Below are 7,784 nucleotides of genomic sequence, written 5' to 3'. Positions count from 1 at the left end.
TAAGTTGCCTAATAATTATGCACAGTAATAGTCACCTGCACACACAGATATCCCCCTAAAATAGCTAAAACTAAAAACAAACTAAAAACTACTTCCAAGAACATTCAGCTTTGATATTAATGAGTTTTTGGGTTCATTGAGAACATGGTTGTTGTTCAATAATAAAATTATTCCTCAAAAATACAACTTGCCTAATAATTCTGCACTCCCTGTATGTGCAGCTTTTAATGCCTATCTTGAGAGACATTAATCTGATGTAGTATAAACTCAGTGGATGTTCTGCAGGTGATCTGAGTGACTGCGTTATTATATTGGGGCCAATTCAGGTGACTGGTAATCTCATTTTTGGGTTCTTTTCTGTGAATGTTCCTTAGCAAATTAAAAAAAATCAACCAGATGTTTTTGTTAGCCATAAAAAAATATCTCCTGGCATAATTCTGGCTGGATATTTGACCACGCTTCTTTTCAGAACTTGTAGAATTCATCAAAATTGGTTGATTTCCTGGCAGGGATCGGCTCCACAAGTTTTCAATGGGGTTGCATTCAGGAAAGATCACTGCAGAAACTTGATGTCAGCCTGCTTTATCTCTTCCACAACCTGGTAACTCAAAGAATTTGGAGGTAGTCCTCCTTCTTTATTATTAGATCTACTTCGTAAAGTACCAGTACCACTGGTAGCAAAACTGCTGCAGAGCATGATGCTACCACCTCCATGCTTGGCAGCTGATACAGTGTTCTAAGGATTGAAAATTTATATATTATATATACATTAAATACCATATATTCTATTTCTGTCATTAAAGATGTATTCTGTACAATCATTCCACCCTGAGAAAAGAAGAGTTCAAAGAAATAATTAAACTCACCAAATTACCATGATATTCTTGCCCATATTGAGGTTAGGTAAACTTCTGAACACAACTGTGTATCACTGTAGTGATCACTGTTTAAATAAAACACACAAGAGTGAAGATTTAGAAGATTCTCATCAATGTTGTAACCAAGTAAGAGTGATTGTGGTGCAGCTGAAACAATTTTAAGAATGTTAAATCAGACAAAATATAGTTTAAAACTTATTAAAAAACAAAACAAAGGCTGCAAATCGTCAGACAGACTTAAAACTGAGGTTCTGATCCTTACTTTTTGGTTACACTGGTGAATTTTGGAGCTGGAGCCCATTGCACGTGCTTAACTCAACTGGGGGCGGGGGTGGAGCAAACCAGTTTCCCATCTCAAGGTTAATCAGGAACAGACTCAAACTTTGTTAAAGCATCTTTCTGGGAAAGACCTTTGTTCTCTGCCTAACTAGACTGATTAGTAGTTGGGATCACAGGTTATGCTGGCTGGCTGTTTTTGTTGTTTTCTCATTGAGGTTTTCTTGGATGGTAATTAACTGGCAATCTTCAGAGTAGAATGTGACATGGCGCACAGGAAAGGCGAGATCTGCTGGAAACATCACCCAACACTCATCAGTGTAGTTCCTTCCCATATCACTTTGTGTAGTACTTTTATTTTCACTTTCTGAAAAATCGTAGCAGGCTCATTTAAACCACTTTCTGTCCTTCATATTATTGTCTTCGTCCCCTCCTCTCAGATCCTCCATGTAGAAAGTCACTCGTGATAGATGGAACATACAGACTTTCCTTAGATCTAAATAATAAAGGAAGGAGTCTGTATTTTCACCCCGTTTTAACTTCGATACTGGATCACTAAAATAGTAATCCACAAAGCATATAATGCATGGACCGTGTTGGTGTGAGTCATGAAATGCGTGTGGATTACACACACAACTGTCCTAGCAACTCGTGTGTGTGTATATGTATTACCACAGGTAGATATAGCATTGGCACTGAGCTTTGCTGCCTGTATGCTCCATTGGATCCACACGGTACTGCAAAAATAAACAAACCAATATACCAAAAAACAAAAAATCAAGATCTCTAAAACTCTAAAACCAATTTTTCTTCACACTGGTAATATAAAAATATGATATAAAATATGACAGGATCTCTTAAGTGTAACATCATTTTTGATTATTTACTTTTCCATACTGACTTTTATTTGCATGTCATCGCTATCATACTGTACAACCTACAGGCTGTCAGGTAAGGGGCGGTTGTTGGCAGCAGGAAAAACACTATTGTATATGTGGAGTGGAACACAAACATGTGTTTGGCTAAAGCCAGATTCACGATCCTAAATTTGTGTCTGTCGGAGTAACCTTTTGGCTACACAAGGAGAAGGTTTATGGGAATTCAACTAAGAAGTCATCCCTCGACAGCAATGGTGCTATGCGTAGGCCAATGGAGAATTGTGCAAACATGAACAACAATAGTCAACATTGCAAGTTGTTCCACATATTTTTGACAACATGTATGTGTGGCTGACAAATCAGAGCTTTGCAGAACTTGGAGTACCATTATTGTACTACAGGGTGCACTTTGTTAGTTCAGTTGGCAATTTAGAGGTCAAATATCCAGTTCTTACAGTGTATAGACACACATTTGCATGTACTCATCAAGTGTTGGCGTAAATTGCATAATCGCTAAGTTTCTAAAACAAATTGATGTAGATGGTGCACAGATAACACCCCAAATTCCTCAGACAACCAGTAAAAGTGCAAGACTTCAATGTTGTTAATTTATCTGTCCAAATGAAAATAGTGGTATAAAACATCACCAGACTAAATCAAAAACCTTCGCTGTGCTGCTCACAGCGAACCCAGTGTGCTAACACTTACATGACCCTTTGTTATTGTCCCAAGATTCCCTCAATTTAGCAGATGAATTGCTCTGTAAACATCTGATTTATTTCAAAGACGCTTCCAGTTACCTTAAATTGTGTTTGTCGGAAACTTAAGTCATCTGACAGGAATTCCTCTATATGCTACTGCTGCAGTCCAAGCACAACTCCAGTACAATCTAATTATCTTAGCAGCATAACATCTGAGAGGTGAGCTGCTGTGGCGGATCATTATCATCTCGAATGATGGGCAACCTGTTGTGTTTGTAGATCAGTAGCATGTTACAATAATGTATTAATAAATTCAAGACCCAATTTATTTATAACTGTCCAAGAAGTAAAGGAAATGCAATTACACTGGCTGAGGCTAAACTTAGAGAAATCAAATAAGAGCTGTTACAGGCTACAAAAACCCTACAGTTTCAGGGGCCAGCTTTATTTCTCTGTGCTGTGGTGACAGACTGTTTTTTGACCAAAGCATTTTAAGTTAAATTAAATCTAAAGAAGTCTTTTCCAGACCACAATTTACAGACCAGCTGCTAAATTTACCACTAAAGAGATAAGAAACCTACCCTAACACAAACTGCTAATTAATAGTGTGTGTTACACACATTGTGAAATTAGCAGAGTGTATGTCTAATTCCTGGTTAAACTGCCAAGTGTTGATAAACCGGCTGTGTGGACGTCTGACAGGAACCAAGGAGCATACACGGTCTACCTGCACTCACAATCTTACACGCTAATATTGCAACCACATCTGTAGCTTTCATTTGAGTGTTCAGGTAAAAACTTTAGACTTTCTGAATGAAAGTTCTTTGTTGATGCCTGATATCAAAGGAGAATGGCCAGAGTGCTTCATGCTAACAGGAAGGTAACAGTAGATCAAACCAACCACCAAGATATGCAACGAAACATCTCTGAATGCACGTGTTTAACCTTAAAGAAGATGTTCATTAGCAGCAGAGAACAGGAAACAGAGGCTACAGTTCATACCTGTGGCTCACCAAAACCGGATAGCGGAAGATCGGGAAATCATTGCCTGTTCCCGATGAGTCTCAACTTCTGCTGCGACATTTGGAGTGCGGTGTAAATAACAGGCAAGCATAGGTTCATTGTACCTGGTTTAGGCTACTGCTGCTGGTGGTGTAATGGTGGGGAAGATATTTTATTGGCACAACGTGGGTCCCTTAGTGCCTGCGTATCATTTAAAAACCACAGCTACCTGAATATTGCTGTTAATCATGGCTATATTTTTATTGGTACACTGTGCCTCAAAACTCAAATCATCTTACAATAATTGTTTGAACATGTCAATGAGTTCGCTGTACTCAAATGACCTGATCTCAACAGTCACCAGAGTTCAATCCAATAGAGCAGCTTTGGGATGTGGTGGAACAGTAGATTCTTATTGTCGGTGTGTAGCCGGCATGTCTGTCATATGCCATCAAGTCAATATGAACTAAAATCTCTGAGGAATGTTTCCAGCACTTTGTTGAATTTAAGCCACGAAGAATTAAACCAGTTCTCAAGGCAAAGGGACCCAAGCTAGTATTAGCAAATGTACCAAATAAAGTGGCCAGTGAGTGGGGTTTTTGTAGTGTGTGCCAAATTTTACAGGCAGCTAGTTGTATAGATTTTTAAACAGTGGACCAATGAAGCACATGTTGTACATTTCTGTCGGCTTCTATCTAGGGCATGATTTCCAGGGGAGTTAGGGTGGTTATGACCTCCCCAATAATCAGACCCAGCCAGTATACCCCCCCCCCCGATAAAATTAAAAATTGTCTTGCATAAATAGGCTGTTGATTTTCTTTACTCATTTCAGGTATTACCAACAAAATAGTTGCATGGTTAACCATCTGGGAATTAACCCAGATTTATTTACTTATTTAGACAGAGATCTTGACCCCACAATGTAAACACAAAGTTATGCCGATGGCTTCTATAGTCCCTTAAAAAATACCGAGAGTGATATCTTATTTGAGCAACACTTCTAAAGAACAGAGCTGGAGCTAGTGACCAGTAGCTATCTGCCACCTTGTGTCAATGCCCTGTTCTCTTGTAGTATCCACTGGGGACTCATATGTCCTCCCACTAGTCACACCAACAAGGTCCACTCAGTTGGCATCTGCCCCATGATCCCTCAGAGCCACTAAGTTCAGCCTCTGCTTGTGTCTGTCAGGTGTATGCCATCATCCACACCACTATTATACATTTATAAATACCTGTCACTGTGTGTGTTTGTACACATGTAGTTATCGTTCCATTTACACGCACAAATTTCAGTGTTTTTTTCATTTTCCTTTTTGCATGTGTGCATATGTGCGTGCGTGTGTTGTGTTGTGTGTGTGCGGTATCATCTCCCCAGTGTATTCTAGGCCTCTTACTCAACTCTCACATGAGGATGACACGGGGCTTCTGGTTTCACAGTAAAATTAGGTTGACATCGATAGAGTCACAAATGTCACCATGTGGCTACTCTGCTCTTCACTACAATACACTGAAGTTACTGTAAAAAGACTTGACTGAAGCCTTTCTCCTCTCTTCTTTTTGTCTATCAGCCTGTGTCATCTGCCAAAATATGTGAGGTTTACCACATTAAAACCTCCTTTCATATTAATCATAAATTTGAATGATTTACTTGAACTTTATTTGACAGTTAAAGCTGCCATTCAAAGATTTCTGTCGCTGCTCCAACCCGAGGTCATATGTCACTAAGGGAAAACTCAGTATTTGGTCACAGAAGTCTAAAAGATGTTCTACACATGAACATCTTTTAGATGTTTTCTTAGGGCTTGCTTTAAGACACGTAAAGTTATGTTTATAAATTTGTCTGGGTCATGTGAACGCATAAATGTTTCACAGTTTCTCTCAGTGGTCAGTTTATAGTGTCTATCCTACTTTATCTGTTAAATAATTTCATTTTCATAATTCCACTAATTTGAGGTGTCTGGTACTGGTGACCGGGGTATTCAGCACTGCCTTCTGCCTCGTATACTGTTAAGTTACGTTGAATATGACACATGAAACAAATGGTAATGGAGAATGTAATGTCTCATTCGCAGAGGGAAGATTAATATAAAAATCAAGAGTTTCATTCTGATTGGGCAAATGTTAAGGGGGGAGATAGGGTGCATGCATATATATCCTACAAAATTTACCGTGAGAAGACTTTTACTCCTAACTTAAAGAATGTATTTGATGGCCTTGCCTGTATGTTTGCGTGGCCATGACGCAGTTATACATCTGCAGGTGTTGGAAATCTTTATCATCTTCTGATGAGATTTTGAATTAATTGCTTTCTTAATCTTAATGCATTGCATCAGATTTTGCTACTAGCTAATTTTCATCCACAATCCCTGGGCAGGTAAGTCCAGTCCTGCACATTTATTTCTACTAGATAGTTTATAGGCATCAGGTACCTACACAAGACTCAGCAGGTCAACTGGAAAGTTGATTCAGTAGCCTGAATGCTAGCTTGCTTAGCGTATATGCTAGTCACAACTTTTAATTTATCTTTCGAAACTGGCAGTTGCCAGCTACACGTTTATCTCAGTCATAATAGTGATTTCTGTGATTTAAAGCATTTCAGTGTTAGGCTGGGCCAACCTTTGACAATAATATGATCGTAAAACGCACTTGGGTGTTGAGCTAATCTTTTTTTTGACCTGCAAGTCTTCTAGTGTAGTCCTAGTCATGAATTAGCAGATGGACTTCTAAAAACTGGGATAGTAACAGGTTTCAAATCCACTCCAATGCAAAGTAAACCCCAGCAGCTGAGTAGTTTTGCAGTGCTGGCTGTGAGTTGTTGCCCCTCCCCAGCCAGACCATTTGTTTCCAATGGCTGAAGGTCTCTGTTGCCCAGTCTGAGGCAGGACCAAATTAAGAGGTGCATCCAGGATGGATGAGAGCAGAGCGAATGAAAGATTGGCGGGCAGACTGAGATTTCTTCTATTTTCTCTCCCTTTTCTTCTTTTTCTTTTGCTGCCTTCTGTCAGATAGATGATGTGAGAGGGAAATATTATTTGTTCTGTTTTCACTGTTGATTCTCTTGTCCTCCTCAGTATCGCTATCTCAATTTTGATGACAGAAATGAGAGATGAAGCCAAAATAAAAGACCTGCTTAAATGCTTGCTGTACTCCTACGGCGTTACGCTCCTGAGGAAATATTTACAGTTTCATTTTAGGGTGATGACATTATTCTCCTTGATTAGGTTCAGATTCCCTTAATGTATGTCTGACCAAGTCTATTTCTATACTACTTGCTTTATTCATGAGTGCATGAATTACATAGTTTCCTTAGGGATTAATAAAGTATTCTGATTCCAAGTGAGTGACCTGTGCATGAATGATCTGCCTAATTTATCCTTATTTGATTTGTTGAATATCCAGTGTTTGACTGCTGTTGCACATCCACGACAAGTCTGATTTACTTCAAGCTACAAAGCTAACACTTCAGCAATTAAGCTGAAAGTCTGCTTCTTTATAATTTGTCAAAAACAAAAGGAAAGAAAAAAATCTCCTGAAATTCCTGAATTACCTGCAAGTTCCAGCCTCCGATAACATACACACTGTGTTTGCACTCTACCACTGCAGAAGACAAAGAACAACAGAGAAAAGCAGTAGGCGTCAGCTCCCAGCAACCTTGTGACAAGTGCAACAACTTCTAGTTAGTGTTTACTGCTCTGGAGCTCTGGCCACTGTGGAGTGAAGATGCCTTTGCCGCACTCAAGGTCAGAGGTTACGCTTCGGTCCAGATGAGCTGCTTCATAGCTTTTAGATTTCCTGCTTGGACAGGCAGAGAGGTTAGGTCAGCAAACATATATCGATCTGACTGTTGTGCGCTACGAAGAAAAGAAAAAAAATTCAGACATACTTTTTAGGATCCCTGTGAAGATTTTTTTGTGTTTTAGACTATTTTGAGTGCTGTCCTGATATAAGACTCATAATTTCACATTTATTGAAAGTACACAGACTTTAAACCTGAGAAACAAAACACCTTGACGATAACTGCTGTGGTACTGCAGGGAACAGTTTTACAT

This window comes from Pundamilia nyererei, unplaced genomic scaffold, assembly GCF_000239375.1.
Source record: "Pundamilia nyererei isolate P.nyererei 1_Seehausen unplaced genomic scaffold, PunNye1.0 scaffold00072, whole genome shotgun sequence".
NCBI classification, from domain to species: domain Eukaryota; kingdom Metazoa; phylum Chordata; class Actinopteri; order Cichliformes; family Cichlidae; genus Pundamilia; species Pundamilia nyererei.
Note: the sequence above shows the minus strand (reverse complement) of the source record.